General features: G+C 39.4%; 2 long non-coding RNA genes across 5 annotated transcripts in view; one reads left to right on the forward strand and one right to left on the reverse strand.

Annotated features, from left to right (window-relative positions):
• Window positions 1-13,910, forward strand: part of LOC123510235 — a 14,966-nt gene extending 1,056 nt beyond the window's left edge. The window contains exons 2-6 of the long non-coding RNA XR_006676434.1: window positions 815-917; window positions 10,364-10,450; window positions 10,746-10,866; window positions 12,374-12,706; window positions 13,784-13,910. This is a non-coding gene — a long non-coding RNA (uncharacterized LOC123510235). The remainder of the gene's footprint in view (window positions 1-814; window positions 918-10,363; window positions 10,451-10,745; window positions 10,867-12,373; window positions 12,707-13,783) is intronic.
• On the reverse strand, window positions 13,752-18,887 carry LOC123510234. Of its 4 annotated transcripts, none has more exons than XR_006676430.1 (5): window positions 18,744-18,887; window positions 17,381-17,565; window positions 16,921-17,028; window positions 15,066-15,213; window positions 13,752-14,742 (listed from the first exon to the last, which is right to left on the reverse strand). It is a non-coding gene; the product is annotated as an uncharacterized LOC123510234 (long non-coding RNA). The 4 variants fall into 4 exon arrangements; XR_006676431.1 differs by having other exon boundaries at window positions 16,921-17,040; XR_006676433.1 differs by having other exon boundaries at window positions 17,370-17,565.
• Window positions 18,888-22,500: the final 3,613 nt, after the last annotated feature.

Here is a 22,500-nt window from a genome sequence, read left to right on the forward strand (position 1 = left end):
ATGTCTTGAAACCTCCCTCTGAAATGAAGTTAGGTCATAGGAAGTTTGAAAATTGAAATACAGAAGCAGGTAGGGAGATTAGCAATGATGATTGCTGGCTGGCACCACCTTGCCCTGCCCCACGGGTGCACATCTCACACTGCTACCCTCAACACACCCCACAGCACCCTAAACAGCATTTGTGATAAAGATTTACAACCGCACCTTTCTTGTGATTATGGCCTTTTGTCTCGGAAATTTTCACTATAGTTCCTTGTACCTTGTAAGTGTATCTTTAAGTACTGATGACGAGCTCGCTGTGCGAGTGATACAGGATAACCTAGATGGGCCCTGGTGGCCCTTTGTTATCCTATTATTTATGTTATGTTATGTTATGTTACCTCACTAGCCAAAACCCTAGCGAAACTAATTTAACCTAACTCTGGCATGATTTTCAAAGTATTGATACGAGTTGGTAAGAGTTTGCTGTGCATAAAAAAAAATTAAGAAATGTAAATTTGAAGTATATAAAGTTAGTGTTATATCACAACATGTCATGTCGTGAGTGACTGCCCAGGACTTGTAACAATTCAGTGTTGGCTGAATTATCAGTGTGTGTACATGTCAAATAGATAGGATGATCTATTTGACTCGATGTCTACCATTCCTCACCTTCCTTATCTACTGTTCAATTTATGACTATTTTATTTTCACTAGCTACTTGTTAACTTGTTTGTTTATTGCCTCCTAACTTATGACATCTATCAACATGGTAACATCACCTTGCCTACTCTCACTGACTCACTGACTTGCTTTTACATGTGGTGGTACCCAGCCAGCTGTACACACCAGTGAGGTGGTGGTGCTGGTGGCACACAGCTGGTTTGCTGGATGCAGCACCAAGTAGGCCATCCACACTGTTACCAGGAGGATGACAGGTGAGGCAGAGAGGGAGAATGGAGACTGTGTGTGTGTGTGTGTGTGTGTGTGTGTGTGTGTGTGTGTGTGTGTGTGTGTGTGTGTGTGTGTGTGTGTGTGTATATATATGTTTGATCTGCTGCAGTCTCTGACGAGACAGCCAGACGTATACAACGAGCTCAGAGCTCATTATTTCCAATCTTTGGATATTATTATTTATAATCTTTCCTCTAGGAACGAGCCAGGCACACACAGAGCTCACAACTTATTTACATCCAATCTATTGGATAGGCCTGAGATATATATAGGCACATATACCACACACCGTGTGTGTGTGTGTGTGTGTGTGTGTGTGTGTGTCGTGTGTGTGTGTGTGTGTGTGAACAGTTTTTAAACCAGTCCTGCTTTCCAACATCTCTCAGACATCTTACACGTGAAAGTATTTACCTAGTTGTACCCGGCCGGCATGAAATTTCCACCTCTCAATGACCATTGCTTGTGAAGCCAGCGCTCTAACCACTGAGCTACCGGCCGTTGTGTGTGTGCTCGTGTGTGTGTGTGTGTGTGTGTGTGTTTATTTACCCGTCTCCTCTGTATCTACATCTACATCCAATCTTACTTTAAAAGTATGCACACTCGTTGCAGACACTACTTCTTCATTTAAACTGTTCCACATCTCAATACATCTTTGCGGGAAACTATATTTTTTAACATCTCTCAGACATCTTCCTTTTCTCAGCTCTTTACTATGCAATCTTGTGCTTCAAATGTCATATTCCTCTCTCAGGATCAGCTTCTCACTTGGTCCATTCCGTTGATCAATTTATAAACTTGTATCAGATCTCCTCTCTCTCTTTGTTCCAGGGTTGGCAGATCCATAGCCTTTAGTCTCTCCTCGTATGTCATCCCTTCAAATTCTGGAACCATTCTTGTAGCCATTTTTTGTAGTATCTCTAACTTTCTTATGTGTTTCTTTTTATGAGGGGTCCACACTACTCCTGCATATTCCAATCTGGGTCTTATTATAGTACTTCTCAATTTCTTCATCATCTCTTTGTCCATGTAGTGAAATGCTACTCCAATATTCCTTAGCAAATTATATGTTTCTCTAAAAATTCTATCAATATGGCTTACTGGTTGATTGTTTTCTTCCATTGTCATTCCTAAGTCCTTTTCCTTTTTTACTTTCTCTAGTTCTACTCCATCTCCCATCTTATAGATTCCCACGGGTCGTCTTTCACTCTTTCCCATTTCCATGACATGGCTTTTGTTCACATTGAATTCCATTTCCCACTTTTTACTCCACTGCCAGATCTTATTTAGGTCTTCTTGCAGTATTTCACAATCCTCCTTTTGCTTTATAACTCTGCACAATTTCGTATCATTTGCAAACAGATTTATGTAGCTGTTCACTCCTTCTGGCATGTCGTTAAATAAATGAGAAAAAAGTATTGGTGCCAATACTGACCCCTGTGGCACTCCACTTTCTACTGCTCTCCACTTGGACTTCATATCTTTAACTAACGTCCTTATTTCTCTCCCCCTAAAATAATTTTCTATCCATCTCAATGTGCTTCCTTTTAAGCCACCCTTCTCCTCTAACTTCCATATTAATCTTGCATGTGGCACTTTGTCAAACGCCTTTTTTAAATCCAAATAAATACAGTCAACCCATCCCTCTCACTCTTGTACTCTATCAACTATTCTAGAATAGAAACTCAATAAATTAGTTACACATGACCATCTTTTTTTAAAACCAAATTGGCTATTTGATATTAATTTGTTGTCTTCAAGGAACTGGATCCATTGTTTCTTTATTACTCTTTCACACATCTTGCATATTACACTAGTTAATGATACTGGTCTGTAATTTAAAGGTTCTTCCTTCCTTCCACTCTTATATATGGGAACCACCTCCGCTCTTTTCCATTCTACTGGTACTTTTCCATTTTCTATTGAGCATTTTATGATGTATATAGGACTTGCTAGTTCTTCCCTACATTCTTTCAGTATTCTGCCTGAGACTTCATCCGGTCCCATTGCCTACTCTTCATCCAGTTCCTTCATTAACTCTTTTATTTCATGCTTGGTTACTTTAATTTCTTTCATATAGACTCACTCTCTATTACCCTATGGCCTTACAAATTTGGATTCCTTAGTAAAGACCTCCTGGAATTTATTGTTTAATAGTTCTGCCATACTTTTTGGGTCTTTCACTATCCTGTTCTCTCCTTTTAACCTTTCTATTGTTTCTTTTTGCCTAATTTTTCCATTTATGAATCTAGAACAATTTTGGTTGCTCCTTACATTTTTCAACAATGTCCTTTTCAAAGTTCTTTTCCTCTTCCTTCCTCACCTTAACATATTCATTTCTCGCTGCCTTGAAGTTTTCCTTATTTACTGGATTTCTATTTCTCCACCTTTTCCATGCTCCATCTGTTTTCTCCTTTGCCCTAGCACACCTTGCATTAAACCAATCTTTCTTTCCTTCTTTAGGTCTATATTTTGGGACATATTTCCTGACTCCTGTTTTGTATATTTCCAAAAATAAGTTATACTTCTCTTGCATCGTCTCTGAATTTTCCATCTCCTCCCAGTTTACGTTTTTAGAATAGTTCTTGAGATTCTCAATATCAGCCTTTCTGTAATTTAATCGGTCTCCTTTGTATGAATCATCTCTATCTTCCTTTCCCTCCTTTCCCTCTTCTATATCCATTTCTAATATTACATGGTCATTCTTTCCCAATGGGCACTTATATCTTATATCATCATTCATTTGTATACCCTTTGTAAAAATTAGGTCCAATCTCGCCAGCTCATCATCTCTGAATCTTGTGCATTCCTTTACTGTCTGGTCCATCATATTGTCTATCATTAGGTTCAGGAATCTTTCTCCCCAGGCTTCTTCCCCCATACCACTTTCATAATTTTCCCAGTCCACTTCTTTACAGTTGAAATCTCCTACTAATATCACTTTTCTTCTTTCTTTAACGATTCTCGTTAGACTCCATATTGTGTCATCAATCATGTCTTTATATTCTTGATTGGTCCATGAATTTGTTTTTGGTGGCACATATGTTACAATGATTGTTAACTCTTTTTTATTAATATGCATCTTAACATACAGTACTTCTGCTTTTCCTTCCCCACATTCCACTTGGTTTATCACTATCTCCTTCCTTAACATTATCATGACTCCTCCTCCTTTACCTCCTCTGTCTCTTCTCCATACATTATACCTATTATCCAAGTCTATTTTGATTGCCTCATTTAGTTTTGTTTCAGCCAGGCATACAATATCTGGATTTTCTTTCTTTATGTAATCTCTTAATTCTAATTTACTTGATAAAACCCCGTCTATGTTCTTATACATCATTTTAGTCTCTTGCCTTTATCATTTATAGTTAAACTTGTTCCACTTTTTTCTCTTCCTTCTTGTTTATATACCATTTCCTTATCCTGTCTCCTAGAATTCTCCAAAAAAAAATGCCTTTTTTTCCTCTTCTGACCTTTCATTATTTTTTCCCTTACTGCTGCTGCCAGTTCATTGTATCTCTTCCTTTCTTCCTCATTTCTATTTTTCTATATATATATATATATATATATATATATATATATATATATATATATATATATATATATATATATATATATATATATATATATATATATCCTTGCAGCCTTCTGTTTCTCTAAGTTTTGTTGATCTATATAATATTTCTATTTCTTCTGTTGCTGCTTGTGATTTTAGTAGTATTTTAATTGGTCTCATTTTTCCTTCTTGATATGGTCCCATTCTGTTTATTTCTTCTACTTCCTCTTCCAAGTTCTGCCTATCTTCGTTGTTTAGATTTTTTAGTAGGTCTTTGACTGATTTCATTTCTTCTTTTTCTCTTCTTGGTCTATATTTTATATTTTTTTTCTTTTATTCCAAATATGACTACACTTCTTTTTTTCTGCAATTTCTCTAACTAGATTTTCTTTTGTCTTGAGGACTCCTATCATTTTGTTTGTCATATTTTCTTCTTTTTCTTTTAGTTGTTCTTGAATCACCTCCTGAAAATCAGCCTTATCTTTCTTATCTTGGACTCTCCATGCTTGTACTTCTTTTTTAATCACGTTCTGTACTCTTTCCTCTTCTTTGTTTACTAGATTTTTCAGCTTCTCTTTTTCTTTCTCGGTGTTTCACTATTTCACTGTATAATCTGCTGCAGTCTCTGACGAGACAGCCAGACGTTACCCTACGGAATGAGCTCAGAGCTCATTATTTCCGATCTTCGGATAGGCCTGAGACCAGGCACACACCACACACCTGATAACAAGGTCACAACTCCTCGATTTACATCCCGTACCTGCTCACTGCTAGGTGAACAGGGGCTACACGTGAAAGGAGACACCCAAATATCTCCACCTGGCCGGGGAATCGAACCCCGGTCCTCTAGCTGTGAAGCCAGCACTGAGCTACTGTGTGCTGTGTGTGTGTGTGTGTGTGTGTGTGTGTGTGTATTTGTGTATTTACCTATTTGTGTATTACAGGGCCCGAGCTAAGCTCTCTGTGTCCTGTCTCCTTGTCCATTCCTGTCATATCTCTCTTTCATCTGATTGACACACACGCATCAACGACATGACTGCTCAGTTTATTCCACTTATCAATGCTACGATGCGGAAACTGTATTTTCTCACGTCATTTAGACAGATGTCCTTTATTAGCTTTTTCCATGTCCTCGGAGATGATTACTTGTGGTCACCTTTATCAACTCTATCCAGTATGTCAATCTTGTTCACCAATTTATACATAGTTATCATGTCTCCTCTTGTTCTTCTCTCTTCTAATGTGGTCAGCCCCAGCTTCCTCAGTCTTTCCTCATAGTCTAACTCCTGAGTCCTGGTACCATCCTTGTTGCCAGCCTTTGTACCCTTTCTACCTTCTTCACATTTTTCTTCATATGCGGTGACCAGACACATGCTGCATATTCTAACTGGGGTCTTATTAAGGTACATAATATCTTCTTCATCATTCCTTCATCTAGGTAGTGGAATGCAAGGCCAATATTTTGAAGCATGTTGTATGTTTTCCAAAAATCTTGTTAATGTGTTTCTCCGGTGACAAAGTGTTTTGCAGTTACTCCTAAGTCTTTCTCCTCATTGGTCTCTTTAATTTTCTCATCACCCAGCCTGTAATCCCAGTTTGGTCTGTATCTACTTCTTCCCATTTTCATAACATGGGTCTTGTCTATATTAAATTCCATCTGCCACTCTTTACTCCACTCATATATTTTATCAAGATCTTCCTGTAACTTGTTACAATCTTCCACATTCTTTACTCTCCTCATAATTTTAGTATCGTCCAAAACATGTTCATATAACTGTCAATTCCTACTGTCATATCATTAACATAAATCAAAAACATGATGGGACCAGAACTGACCCTTGTGGAACTCCACTGGTTACCTTCTTCCACTCGGACTTCCTTCCTCTCACCACTGTTCTCATTTCTCTTCCCATTAAGTAATTTTCCATCCATTTTGCTAGTTTATCATTTACTCCTCCAGTCATCTTTAGTTTCCACATCAGTCTATTGTGTGGTACTTTATCAAAGGCCTTTCTCAAGTCCAGGTAGATAGCATCCACCCATCCCTCTCTATGTTGTAGTATGTCAGTCACTCTTGAATAAAAACATAATAAATTGGATACACACGATCTTCCTTTTCTGAAACCAAACTGCCTTTCACTCAGAATGTTTTCACTTTCTAGATACTCACTCCACTTAGCTTTAATTACTTCTTCACATACCTTGCACAATATACTAGTCAACGATACTGGTCTATAATTTAGCGGTTCCATTCTACTACCATTCTTATATATAGGCACAATGTCAGCTCTTTTCCACTCTTTCGGGACTAATCCTGTTCGTATGGAGGTTTCCACAATATCAAATATGGGGTTCAACAATTGATCCTTACATTCTTTTAGCAACCTCCCAGATATGCCATCAGGCCCCATTGATTTATTAATATCCAGATTGCTTATAATTTTCCTTACATCTTCCTTAGTAACCATGATGTCCTGCATTTGCTTTATTTCCATAGGCCTTCCTCCCATAAAATGCTCCTCCTTTGTAAACACTTTGCAAAAGTTGTCGTTCAAAATTTCAGCTATCTCTCCAGCATCTTCATATACTTCTTCCCAGTTTTTTACCTTTTCTATTGCCTCCCTTTTATTTAGTTTTCCATTTATAAATTTGTAAAACATTTTGGGTCACTATCACAGTTTTCCACCACCCTCTGTTCATATTCCTTCTGTGCTGTTCTCCTTACTTCAACATATCTATTCCTTGCTGTTTTGTAGCCTTCCTTGATAATACATCACTGTTTTTCTTAAGTTTCTTCCATGCCTTTTCTTTGTTCTTTTTTGCTTCTTCACAATTTCTATTAAACCACTGTTTATTATTTAAAGTCCTCTTTCTGTAATATGGCACAAACTTTTCACAGCAGAGTTATACAAATCCATAAATTTATCGTATTTCAATTGCATATCTCTTTCCTGGTATACCACGGACCAGTCAATTTCATTAAAGAACTCCCTTATATGGTTATAATTTGCCCTAGTATAATTTAATTTTTCCTCCCTGCGTTCCACAATCTTATTCGTGCTTAATTCTGTATCCAGCTCAAAGCTTAGGACATCATGATCGCTTTTCCCCAAGGGACTTTCATGTTCAATTTCCTCTTTTAGAGAGATTCCCCTGGTAAATACCAAATCCAACCTTGCTGCAACATCTTGTCCCCTGCACCTTATTGGTGATCTCACCCACTGTGTCATCAAGTTATTTGTTGCTACCTTTAACAATTCTTCTGCCCACTCACCACCATTCACCACTTCGTAGTCTTTCCACACTATTTCTTTGCAATTAAAGTCTCCAACTATCATCACTGTGTGTGTGTGTGTTTCACTGTTTGATCTGCTGCAGTCTCTGACGAGACAGCCAGACGTTACCCTACGGAACGAGCTCAGAGCTCATTATTTCCGATCTTCGGATAGGCCTGAGACCAGGCACACAACACACACCGGGACAACAAGGTCACAACTCCTCGATTTACATCCTGTACCTACTCACTGCTAGGTGAACAGGGGCTACACGTGAAAGGAGACACACCCAAATATCTCCACCTGGCTGGGGAATCGAACCCGGTCCTCTGGCTTGTGAAGCCAGCGCTCTAACCACTGAGCTACCGGTGTGTGTGTGTGTGTGTGTGTGTGTGTGTGTGTGTGTGTGTGTGTGTGTACTGTATGAGAGAAAGAGGTAGAGAGAAGACTGTATGAAATGTGTTGTGTTATTAGATATGTAGCATGTTCAAATTATTTGAAGTGAAGTATGTTATGAAACATGAGTACAGAGTACCAGTGGTTGGCCATTCTCACTAAGGAAGTGGAGATATGTACTTTGTGTGTATCATCGTGTTAGCTTTCCCTCTGGTTTACCAAGGTACATTGTTGGTCTCTATATAGTTAGTTATTTTAGGATTGGGCAAGTTTTCTCAGACTCTCCTAATACCTTGGATGTATTTTCCCCACATTTTAGTTTGTACATTTTAGTTCTCTGTTGTCCTCCTAGTTATTATTTGATATGAATATTACGTGATCTTACATTGATTCTTTTTATACAAACAAGGATGTGGACTGGACGTGTTACTTTAATTGGCGTTTTCTCTTCGTCATTCCTTTTTGGATTTATTTCAAGTCTTGGGTGTAATGCAGTGGTTAACTTTTCAGACTTTTCTTGCTTCAAATAATATATTAGATTTGGTTTTTACCTCCAATTCTGATGGTATATCATTGATACAAGTTCTGCTACTCTTCCTGGCTGTGGCCATGGTGGCAGTTTATCTATAGTTGATCTGTTTTTATCTACATCATCTCCATTATTGAGTGGTGATTTGCATTTTGATTGGTTTTGTGGGAATTTTGATTCTTTGTGGGATTATTTTTCATTAATTAATTGGGATATTGAATTTCAAGGATGTAATGTACAAGTATGTTAAAACAATTGTTTCTGTTTAGACTACTTGGTTCGAGCAATTTATTCCTATTAAGTATCAGAGTTCATCTCACTGCTCCCCACCTTCCCAATAGACTGATATTGTTTCTTGTACTGTAAAGTCTGGTAAGGTTGCAGTCTGGAGGGATTACAAATGTCTCAGGTCTACCCTTGGTCAACATTCCTCCATAGTGTGTGGTCCAGGCATGGTCAGATGTTTGAGGAAACTTTTAGTCCGTGGCTCTTCAAGTGATGATGTTGATGTTTTTTAGTGGTGTTCCTCAAGGATCTGTTGTGGGTCCTGCTCTATTCCCAATCTACATATATTTGGACTTAGCAGTAAAGTTGTCCTGTTTGCTGATGATTTGAAAATCTACCTTGGCCTTCCACTTACTAATTTGGATGAAGCTAGACCATACAAAATGATGCCTCCTTGTTGTACCAAAGGAGTCTTTCTTGGGGCCTTAACTTCTCAGTTAGCAAATGTGCTTGCATTCACTTCTGTAGATACAATTCTGTGGAAGTTGACTACTATATTGGGGTGAATCCCATTCCTAATAAAGATTATTTAAAAATCAGCCCAGGTGTTTCCAGTGGGCTCTTCTTTGAAATGTCACTTGCATATAAGAAGTTTTTTGCAGCGTGATTGGTGTTGCTATTAACATTCTTAAAAGTACTGTTTATAGAAGCCCAGTATTCATGGTTCAAGTGTTCACCACACATTGGACCTATTATTGATTTTTGCAGTGTTCTGTTGAATACAGGTTATATAGCTGACTTAACTTCTGGAATCAGTGCATCGAAGATGGACTAAGCAAATTAGTGGTCTGTTTGACCTTTCTTACCTCAAGCGTTAGGCTACTCTTAATTTATATTCTATCAAAGGGAGGTTATTTCATTTCAACCTGATAATGAATGGCCACTGTCCTGATCTTGTTCATCTGTTCATGAGGGTTGACCAGAGGTCACAGTAAGGAGCTATTTAGTCCTCATCACGTAACTGGTGTTAGAGCACTATATTTCTCTATCAGAGTTGGAGGGCTTTGGAATTCTCTTCTTGAAGAGGTTATCAGCTTCTTCCCTGTCTTTGTTTAAGCAATTGTCGAGTAAATTTCTGAGGGATATTCTTTTTCAAGTACATATTTGTAGTTGCCTGAAGTAATAGTATTTTCTCTGCATCCTTACTAGCCATCCATTTGCTTTTTATTTTAGTCTTGTAATTTTCCATTGTTCTTTTGGATAGTGGTTACAGAAGATACTGATGAGGAACTAACCCTCATCGGAACAAGAAAAGGGAAGGTGCAGAAATCCACCAGGTCTAATCTTGCACACACTTATAAATTTCTTTATATACTAATATATCACCACACTCCTAATGTATTTTTGTGGAGTTGTTACTTTGCAATAACAAAATGCTTCTTTTAACAGTTTGTGTTGTGGTGAAGTGACTTGCAGCATTAAAGCGGGGAGGGAGATACAGCGGAGATCATCTCCCCAGGCCCTGGAGTCACAGCTGTGAGTGGAGCACATTAGCTTCTGTGATGAGCAGTGTGAACAAGTGTTTCAAGATTTGTTTTTAGCAGGATAAAGATGTGGTGGGAGTAAGGAGAGTGTGCAAGGTTGATAATTGCTGTTAGCTGGAAAGTTGTGTACATGTGGGAAAAATGTAAAATGGCATGTGTGACACTGAAGTAGAAAAGCCATTGAGCTATTTTGTTGTGGTAACATGGTGAGTGGAGGTGATAGCATTATTGTTAGTATAGTGATTATGATATTCAAGTATATACTAACACTGGGACCTCATCCACAGACATAGGCAGGAAGACCATCACAATACCACAGTAGTTGATGCAAAGAGCAGCAAGTTTTGTGCCTCCCAGGATGCTGCAGTGTTGCAGTGGACATGTGTGACATGCTTTGGTTAGTGAGAGGTAAGAAAGATAGGATTCTGAAAGAGGAAGAGGAGGTGGTGTATGTTTGCATTAGCAGAAACAACAAACTGGTAGTCCTGTTCAGGAAGTGACTTTGTGCCAATGTATTTATTACACTGAGTATCATCAGAGATTTGTGTAGTTTTGACCAGGTATCCGGTGTTAGTAAACACGGCAAGAGTCTGTATTAAAACCTGGAAGCATGCATACAATTTCTTAGTGTTCAAGGTCATTAGTGGGCACTGATCTTTCTGTAATATCTTCATCTAGTAATAGTGAGGCAGACAAGTAACCCTTTGCTGATGTAATCTCAAACTGGGAATCAGATTATTCCTTGGCCACTTGATTAGACACTGCCTTCTTGTTTAAAGGCACAGTGGCAAACAGTATGCCATTAGTGGAAAGGAATGCTCTTGTATATACAGATGACTGTGAAACTTTCTTGAAGTCATCATTGACAACATAGGGAGAATGTGTTGGATGTGAATTATCAGCATAATAATCATAAATTGTTTTGTTTTGAAAACTGAAAAGACAAGTTTGAGTTTGGGTTTGGGGTTTGTCAATACATCACATAGAAGTGTGGAGGAGCACTGGAAATTGAAGCAAGGCTCTGAGGCTTCAAGAAGGAAATGCTCTTGAGGAATAGTGCTCTTCAAACTTTAATCATTGTTACAACATCACTACTTTGTGACTCCCATGCATTTGTGTTCCAAATACCTCTGGTTAAACTACAAAGAATGTGTTTGTGTGTGTGTGTGTGTGTGTGTGTGTGTTTTATCTAGGTGTATATTGCAGGATTCAAGTGGGACTCAACAATGTTCACTTCTGTATTTATTCAACTTTTCTCTAAATATGTGTATGTTGCTTATTGTAATAACCTCCTCACTCAAGGTATTCCTAATATCACAGTTCTTTGTTGAAAACTATACTTCTTGATGCACCATAAACACTGACTTTTCCTAATCTTCTTTGAGTGTCCTCTCATTGATCTAGTTCCTTCTTCCTCCAGCAACAGTTGGTTTTGCCTGTACATCTTAATGCAGTTAACTATTTTGTGAGTCCTTTTTCTCTTCTATCTTGCAAAGTTTGTTATCCCATTTTCTTCAGTCTTAATTGGTACATAAGTTGGATTATCCAGTTTTGGTACTATTATTGTAGCTATCCTCTGTATCTTTTCCAACTTCTTGATATATTCATTGATATGCAGAGACCACACCACTATTACGTATTCCAACTTGAATTGTATCTTGGTGGTTATGAGCTCCATTATAAAAATGCCATTCTAATATTCATTAACATCTTGTACTTTATCCCCTTTTTGGGGTCAGGATATCTTGAATAACCATTCCCTTCCTTACTATTCAGTCTTTACTATACCTGACTCTTGTTTTATATTGGATGTCAGTTTTCTAGAGAATCAATCATCAAACACTTTACTAAGAATCTCAGCACAAGTGTCCTGTGTTTAGTAGGATGTAGCATTAATGATTGCTTTTCCTTGCAGGTGTGAAGTGTGTCATCCGAGAAACACCCCACAAGAATCTCTCCCCTGTCAGTGCCTACCACTGCCGTGACCTACACCACTGTCTGGCATCTGCTCTGCTATCAAGGAAGTCAAGTTGTTACAGCAAGAAGAGTAGGAATCCAGAGTCTTGAGAGCAGGAAGAGTGTAGGAAATTCCCTTAAGTTGTTGTGATGGGACTGACTGCAAGCTGTCTTCAAAACTTGTATGGGCAGCAGAATGGGACAACTGGCCATTGCTAGCTGGCCACAGGAAATGGGTCATTATATAGACAGGGAGGAAACTGCAAATGTATAATTTATGTATTCAAAGCAGGTAATTTCAGTACTCAAAGCAGCTTCTTACACCCCTACCAACAAGTAATTGATCCTTGAACTAATTAAAAATTATTCAGTTTTAAATTCATCATTAAACAAAGTAAAACTATGTACAAGAAACAAAATATAAGAGAAGCTTATATAATAGAACCTAAGGAATCCTCAAAAATTTGTTAGATAACTGGAGAAGGAGCCGATTTTGAGCCATATGTACACCAAAAGCTGTAGTATGTAGAAGTAGGTGTCTGGAAGACAGGTCAGGAGGTGGTACTGCTAAGGTTGCACTCCACTGCTGCTCTTATGCCATGCTTACGATACTGGGAGACTTTTATACAGAAAACACGCATTGATTTTTACCTCCACAGTAATGTGGAACAAAAACTTGCATTGATTTTTACTTCAACTGTGATGTGGAACAATGTTTTTTAAATACCCCAACAGTGATGTGGAATAAAAGTTGGAACTACCCCAATTCATATAGAAACAAGACTGAGAGAAAAAACAGACAGAGCCATTATAAAGAGTTGGAGCGAGGTTGGAGTTTCTCTCCTGCTGTTTTTATATAAGTTGGTGTGTTTCCCAAATTATTTCTTAAGATTGTCCCAACTTCCTCCACATCAGTGTTGAGGTAAAAATAGACACGTATTTTCTGTATAAAAGTCTCCCCCCATCCTAAATGTGGCAAACAAGCAGGGAATGCAACCTTACCAATACCTCCTCCTGATGCCTAACTACAGCTTTCAGTATATGTACAGCTCACAATTGGTTCCTTCTTCAGTTATCTAATAATTCTTTGAGGATTCTTTCAAGTTCAGTAATGAGCAGTTTTACTTTGTTTGATGCTGAATTTAAAAGATTAAGTGAGACAGGGAGAGTGTAAGGAGCTGCCTTTAGTACATATAGATCAGGTATGCATTTGCAGTTTCCTCCCAGTGTATGCAGGGGCTAGTTGTTTGAATAGACAGATTAGGATACAAGTAAAAGAAATGCCATGTCTCTCTATTCTCTTAATTAGTAATTTTTATTGAAACCGTCTCATTCTCCTAATTAGTAATTTTTATTGAAACCGTTTCAGTGTCCTTCCTGCGTCTTCTGAACCCGGTGCGTCTTCCAAGCCAGAGATGCCACAGCTCCTGCACAGCATGTATATGATGTGCATACAGTGCTTTGTATGCCTTTGCCAATAAATCAGCAACTTCTAATGTGAAAAATATAACTGTTAAAATAAATTGCAGTGTAATTGTTGTCTAGTATGAACAAAGAATAAGGTAACAAACAGCTCATGCCACAAAAGAAAAAAACAGGATTGCCCCCAAGGCTAAGTAAGTTTTAAGGTGAGTTTTGTACGTAAAGGCCCCAATCCTTCCTCAGAAGGAGAGAGACTGAGGAATGAAAACTTGATTCAACCTCTTCAATACCATGACAATTTTTCATATTCTTGCTATACAGTTTCAGAAATTTATGAATGAAACAGGGAACCCTGACTATGGCCAATCTTGTAAATAAATTTTTAATCACCCAAATAGTAAAAATGCATCCCAGTATTGAAAAGGTTAAGGTGAGTTTTGCAGGGGAAACAGGAAGGGGAGGCACTATTCCTCATCCTCTCCAGAGTGATGGACATGGCCTTTTTTTAGGGAGGGGAAGTTTGGGGGACAATCCTGTTTTTTGGGGGGAGGGCAATTTTTTTCCTCCAGGCATGATGAACTCTTACATTTTCTTTTACACTCACAGTAGTAGTACTTAACATAAATAATTACAAGCTATATATTGTTTCACATAAGAATAGTCACAGAATTATTGGCAAAGAAATGAAGCATATTAAAAGTATGCATCCTACACTAAACATTACACTGGAGACATTGGCTGTTGTTGATGAGCTGTGGCACCTGGCTTGGAAGACACACCAGACAGGTAGGAAGGACACCTAGCACTGGTTACAGACACCCTTCACTTGACTCTTGGCAACATCAGGTACTGTGGCAAGGTAAGGCACCAACCAGCTTTGATTGCAGAAACAATGTGCACTGACTTCTGAAAAAAAAAAAAAAATTGTCACTTCAGAACAATAAACTTCACCATTCATACCAATATCCTAATTTCTGTATCCAACAATTCCCAAAAAATTATCTTTGAATACTTTTCACATCCACATCTGACAATAAAAAGTTTGACTTGATTTTCTCCCACCTACCTTCAAGTGAAATAAGAGTAGTGCATGAGATGTGTGTGTGTGTGTGTGTGTGTGTGTGTGTGTGTGTGTGTCTCTCTCTCTCTCTCTCTCTCTCTCTCTCTCTCTCTCTCTCTCTCTCTCTCTCTCTCTCTAGATTTGCTCTCTAGTCACCACTATGCTTTACCTCACTTGTACAGGTTTCCTCTTCACTGTCGTCACTCTGCCAACCTAACCACCACCTGATGTCTGAATGTTATGCCTTGTCCACTGCACGACATCCACTTCCTTCCATACCACCGTTTCTTTACTCAACCGTTCACTCTCCTCCACATCTGTAACAAGACTACCACAGTTAATATAACATTAATAAATACACATGATAAATTTGCTTTAGAACATTTGTAAATTTTGTTTCCACTTCAACAACAGTACTACCTGAACCACTATTTTAGGTCTTCGAACAGTTATGAATATGAAAGGCTTAATAATAATATAAATGCCAACTGTTTCACAATCACATGTAATGAAGGGGAGACGGTTGTTCAGCCACTTTTTATATTCAAGAGTACTACATCAAAGTAATTATAGTTTTGTTGATTATTAATATATGTGCGTACGTATTTTTCAGGATGTTTTGCATCTCTACAAACAATAAAAATGAGTAAATATAACTGCCTTGACAACATAGCGGACCAAAAAAAAGCTGTCATGAGGCACAACTTACCCCTTGTATGTGTGGGGCAAGTTGAGCCATCCTCCCCATTCCCTCCCCCCACCCTCCATCGGCACCCTCCCTCCCAGATCCCCTTCCCTCCTCCCCGTCTCCCCCCCCATTCCTGCCTAGGTGAAGCTATTCCACATTTATACATGTCTGTAGTGCTTAATCAAACAAAAGCCACTTCTTTAAATTCAAAATATTCAAAATATCTTTATATATCAAAAACAATTAAAAACAAACATTCTCCATCACCGCCCTTCCTCTGTCCATCCCTCCCTACATCTAGGCCTGTCAACGATGTGAACTTTTGATGGACGATATATTGTCCCAGAAAATATCGCAGCAAACGATATTTTTCTACTAATACAATGAATAGCATAATAATGCAAGCACACCCTTTCATAGAACAATAAACTTATTTCTCAAGTCTCAAAAATTGAACTTGAATACAAGATAACCCAAAAACAATAAATAAAATGGACTCAATTTCTTTTATCAAAAGTTGAACTTTAATATAAAATAAACAAAAACAATAAATAAAATGGACCAGTCTCTAGTTAGCAAAAATTGATCTGGTGGCTCGACTTCCCCCCCAGCCATATTGGTCAACTTAGCCCACAGCTGCCATATTGACTTTGTTAGCCCACACACCTAAAATTGTGCACATGTATGCTGAGTTAGCTAGCTTCTTTTGTTGCTCAGATACCAACATTGATGTATGAAATCAATATCAAAATAGATCTAGTTTGATCTAAACATGATCCTCATGAAATTTATAATAGACTAAATTCACTTTAAGTGAAAAATGTTTTTTCAGACAAATGTCTAACCACTTTACCCATCTGGTTCTCAACTTCTCACCTTCACTAACTCCAGGAAATTATGCCTTTCTACTCAATTTTTGGTCACATGCTCTTCTTTTCAACGGTTTCTCAGCAACAAGGGGTGGATCAACTTACCTCTAAACTCAACTTCTCCAGTCTCCCCTACCACTTATAGAATTGCTTGGAGAAGTTCTATCTTTCAAGGCTCCTGTTTCTATATCTATAATAGTGATGTGTTCGCAAAGTACAGTATATCGAATCTTATCTTTGTCTAGCACACAAGGTGTAAAGAAGCGCTACACCCCCATATATTGTATTATAAGGATCGTAATATCCTAAAGATACGGTAAAATTTTCATATCGACATGTAAAACTGCTGAATTATTGCAACCTGGCTAACATATAACGTGCTCACTGGCCATAAAAAAAGCAGTAACACACACGGTGGGCCAACACTGAGGCAACACAACCTTGCACGGTGACCCCAAAGTACTCACGCTAATTATGGATGTTGAGGACCACTTGACAGTCAGCACCTGCCAGCCACCAGCCTCTCCCCCGCCCCACCCACGACTTAAGGTCACGTGCGTCTCGGGTCACGCCCCCTGCAAGGTGACCTAGTTAAGGAGACCTAAGTAAGTAAAGATATATACACACACGCCATGCACACAAATACGTTCGCGTGCAGTGGCCCCGCAACACACACACACACACACACACACACACACACACACACACACACACACACTAAAAATAAATTTATGAAAGGCAAATTCATTTATATGGTGTAGGACTGAATGCTAACACAATGAATATATAATCTGTAAACCATGGCGAAGTAGATTAGAGTAACATAATGGACATTGTAAAACTCGTGAAGTATTCATAGCCTAACGACCGTAAATCACACACACGCGCACACATACGCACGCACGCACGCACGCACGCATGCATTACTCAGCTGTTGGTTGCACTTCACGACCACTGAGGGTCAAGGGTCATCCCGTGCTGCGAACCAGGTCACGGTGAACTTATGTCCCTTGCCTCCTGGTTTTTGCCGAGCCGTGGGGGAGCAGAGGGAGGCGCGGGATAAGGTCAGGCGTGGAGATTGATTACTCGTTGTAACACCTTATTTACCTTTGCTGGAATGTGGCAATGTTGTTCCGTCCAGTGATATGGAAGGAGAAACACTGCGCGATAACAAAATAAGCCAGTCTGAATTACTTGCTTTAGATTACAAGATGGTACACAGAATCTAGTCACGCTCCTCAGATGAGATAGTGAAGGTAAGGATACAAGTCAAGAGAGGAATAGATGAATATGAAAATAAAGTTTTGTAATGAAAGATGTACACTGAACTCCTACGTAATCATTTCACAATTTTATAGTTACTTCCAAATACCTCGAGCATCATCAAATTAGCAAACAACAGCAATGATAAATACTGCAACGACATATTTCCCTTACTACGTGTTCGCTTGTTACCGCATGACCGCAAATCTAAACAACTTCGTTATTTTTCACAATGTTTTTTACCGTAGAGCAGATACACCCATTGCTTGCATATTTACTTATACTTATTCTGGTTGATCTTTTTTCTCACTGTGGACGCTTAACTATTGTGTGTGTGTGTGTGTGTGTGTGTGTGTGCGCTCACCAAACAACTCAACTGGCCAACTGCTTAACTACTGTCCCACATAACAGACTAACGCTGCTCCGTCAACCAAGTCGTTCAACAAGGCGTGACTGACACAAATTCCTGCTACGAGCCTTACATCTTGCACACACGAGTCAAGAAGGCAATGCACCAACGTTAATTAACGTTCAGGGGCTTAGAAAATTTTCCGCATTTAACCTCAGTGCGAACAAACATCTGCGTTGGCGACTAGCAAGCAACTAGCAACAACGGTTACTACTCTGAAGCTCTGGGTGTACTGGATCCTATTTATCTATTTTTCTTTTCTTTTCATGTTAATAAAATCGTCTCTTCAAAACGACAGGGGATTAAGGACGTTTTGCAACACGTGGGCCTAGTTTTTTGCCTCGGGTTGGGTTGCAATGACTTTCTTCCATATACGGACAGCTCCTCGCGGGACTAAAGAGCTATCATCATCCTGACGTAACTGAAATAGGGGCGCATCTCCTCACACTTAACATGTACTGATAACGTATTACTTTATCTTTCCTCCCTACCGTAAGGAATATAATTATGCCTAACGTCCTCTGGAATGAGAGGTTATAATGTTGATAAGAATTAAAACACTTCATAACATCTCATCTGTCACTGTGGAAGGTATGTCAAGTACACTCACGAACCTACCTCAAGTCATATCTAGAACACCACGACGCCTCGCCCTTACACCAGTCTCCAGTGTCACACCTCTGCCCGCAGTCACGTCCGAAATATTACTGCACTCAGAATCGTGACGTGGAGCTGCCCAGTCTGTGCTTCCGAACCCGTATCATGAAGTGGTGTGGTTCGATCCTATTAGCACGTTGGTCCTTTTCTAATACTATGTTAGCAAGGTGAAGCAACGGTAATCATATGCAAAGAAGTATCCAGTCCTTTGTTTGTCCATATGTGTGTTTGGTAGTACGGCTGGAAGTATGACCAAAAAGGGAAAGAATAATGATTTCTCCCTCTATGTTGGGTTCAGTTGAGGCTCAGACCACCTCCAACGCATAAACGAATCACCACTTGTACCTCACCGCCCACCACTCATTACTCTCCCATAACTATACTAATTAAAATGCAGCTTGTGTAATTCACCACCACCACCACCACGGTTGTCTGCTGGTTACCCAGCCAGCCTTCCCAATTACGGAGCGAGCTCAGAGCTCATATGTGTGTGTGTGTATGTGTGTGTGTGTTCATCTTCGAGAAAGCTTTACGTTAATGAGCAAATGTATATGAATAGATGTTGGAAAATTATGGAACTGTGGCCATGTGGTAAAAAAAAAAAAAAGTGAAGAAAATCCGTCACATTCAATAACTTTATAAACTCTGGTAATGAGGAGTCGTGAGCCAGCCATCTCACCTGCCCCGCCCCTCGACCCTCAGGTGCGTGCATGGCAAAGACCCGCTAATACTCGTAGACAACGACAAGTGTTACGTCACGGCTGGCTGAGTGAATAAGGCAGGCTCTCTCTCTCTCTCTCTCTCTCTGAACATGCAACTCTTCTCACTTCATATCGTTAATCAAATAGATGCGACTCACCAATAAAACTACAGATCCCTGGTAAACTGTCTGAGTGACCATCATTTCACTTTAACAACTAACAAGAACAAACTACGTACCTACAATATAAAGAAAGCAAGCAAGTGTAAGCACAAGTAATGAAGTCATCTAAATTCACCTTGAGGGCGCTGGTACTTACACATTAGTGAGGCAAAGCTAGAGGTCACTGTTAGCCGGGTGAGCACATGAATCTTTCCAAGCACGAGGCAGCACAGGCAACGATCACTATTGAAGGTTTCTAATTAAGCACTACAGTCTTCCACACGTCAAGGTCGGCTAGGGAATGGTAGGTTTATTAATGATGTCAGTGCTGAGGTGGAGTGGTGACGGAGGTTATGTGTGTGTGTGTGTGTGTGTGTGTGTGTGTGTGTGTGTGTGTAAGAGGATGATACTACCGAGTGTTGCAAGAAAAGTAACATATGCATGCAGGATGAGTGTTGTGGACTGAAAGAATGACAGTCTCAAGAAACAAGCGAAAGAAATAGTGAGATGGATCGTCCATTGAAAGCAGAGAGAGAGAGAGAGAGAGAGAGAGAGTGTGTGTGTGTGTGTGTGTGTGTGTGTGTTTCTAAATATCTATATAGCATTTCTCTATACGGGATTATTTCAACCTCAGCGCTCACTTTATTGAAATGACGCAGGAATATCGAGTGAAACTTTACTTCAAGGTTTCCCTCCAATCAATACGCGAGTCACAAACACACCACAGCTGCATGTTAACGTAAGGAATCGGGTCAACAGAACAAAATTATAACATTTTCCTTTATTGAAAAAAAGTGACACACACAGACACACATACATACACGCACTCAAGACACTCACTTAAATATTCTTTTACATGAGATATGAATGTAGAAAAAACAGACACGAAGATCATTTTTTTCCTTCACACATTCAAACGCAGAGTACTAATAAATATAAAAAATAAATATTCTTGAGCGTTGACTTCAAATTTGTACGTAACTAGATGAAGACGAAGAATACAAATCTGGTCCAGACTGCAGAATCCTTTGCATTTATGAGCTCCTGTTCTTCTATTACTTTCGAGCTAAACTAAGAAAACGGAAGGACTAGAACAAGGACACGAGGAGATACTATGGCAAATTTAAGGAGGCAAGTATCTGAAGACCAAACTATTAGCTATGTCATCCTGAAATGCTTAAGTATGAATTTGTAAGTAGACCTATTGAAGGACGCCCAGCGGAGTCAGTTCGGAGTCCTTCACTGATGGGCGTGGTATAGAAAAGATGGAGCGTGTATCCGATGAGTGAGGGTCGCAAGGCATTACTCTCCCTTGGTCAGGAGTTAGGAACGGTAACCAAAGTGGGAGAGACCCTGGAAGTAATTAGATCCAAAGTTTTCTTCCTCCTCTTCCTCTTCTTCCTCCTCAGATTCCTCCTCGGACTCCTCCTCGCTGGACTCCTCCTCGCTGGACTCCTCACTGGACTCCTCACTGGACTCCTCACTGGACTCTTCGTACTCGTCGGAATATTCGTAGGAGTAGTCGTCCTCTTCGGCTCTCTCGAGTGCCCGCTGGTAGGCATCAAAGAACTCCTCCTTGGCTCTCTTGACGTCCTCGGTGTCCTCGGGCACAGCGGGCAGGGCGTCACTCTCCACGCGGTAACCATCCTCGTCGGCGTCATATTTGAACTGGTACTCGTTGCCCTCAGGAGCCAGGAAGGCGAAGTGGCCACTCACCTCCCCGTCCTCGTTCCTCGCCTCCTCACGTTCGCTGTCACCCACGTGGTACACGAAGCTGCGCGGGAAGGATGGGTTAGAAAGATGTGTGTGTGTGTGTGTGTGTGTGTGTGTGTGTGTGTGTGTGTGTGTGTGTGTGTGTGTGTGTGTGTGTGTGTGTGTGTGGGACGGGGAGGGAAAGGAAAGTGAATAAGTGACTACGCCTTGATTTAATGGTGGTACTCTATTACTGTTACTTTTACTACTACTACTACTACTACTACTACTACTACTACTACTACTCTCTACTCACTTGTACACCCCCTTCCCGTCGATGTTGAAGTGGTTCTTGAGTGACTCGAAGTTGCTGAGGGTGGCGAAGTCTTCATCGTACGAGGGTTTGCTGATGGGCGAGGCGAGGGAGGGCACGGCGACGGCCGCAGCCAAGACAAGGACAAAAGTGGTCTGCAAAATGAGGGAGAATGAAAGGGAAAGGTTAAGCGATAAATTGCTTGTAAATTCTTAGTTATAGTTTAAATGAATACATGAATAATTTGATATGTTTCCTATGACTTATTATTATTTTTTCAGTGTCATAAATTAAATCCATATAATAAATAAGCTAATTAATTTAAAAAATAAACGTACCAAATTCTTGAAATCTAGTTATCATTCTGGAATTTAATTTTTCTTTTTTTCTTCTCTCTCTCTCTCTCAGTTTGGACAAGAAAACCTACGAACTATAACCAAATTGAGTCGATGCATCACAAACTTTAAAAAATACGCATTCGAATTTGCTTTTAATACATTTGATATGAACGCAACAAAATGAACACTCACACTTATGTACAGGAATAACTTACAAAAAAAAAAAAAAAAAAAAACTGTCACACTGAATCACACACAAAAAAAATAAAGAAAAAAGAGAAGACCATTTATCATGCAACTACAAATGATGCGCCTTATTAACAAAACCACCTGCTTCTATATTTCCATCTTCCTACGACTTGACTTCTTTTAAGAGGGAGATGTCAAGGCATTTGTCCCAGGCCTTTGACAGATTCCTTCGATCTTTACTGGAGACAGCAATTCCAGTGGACTTTTTTTTTCTAATTCATCGTTTTTTTTTTTGTCCTTGGCAGTTCTCTCTCTTAGATAAAA

The sequence above is a fragment of the Portunus trituberculatus genome, chromosome 28, assembly GCF_017591435.1.
Source record: "Portunus trituberculatus isolate SZX2019 chromosome 28, ASM1759143v1, whole genome shotgun sequence".
Classification (NCBI taxonomy): domain Eukaryota; kingdom Metazoa; phylum Arthropoda; class Malacostraca; order Decapoda; family Portunidae; genus Portunus; species Portunus trituberculatus.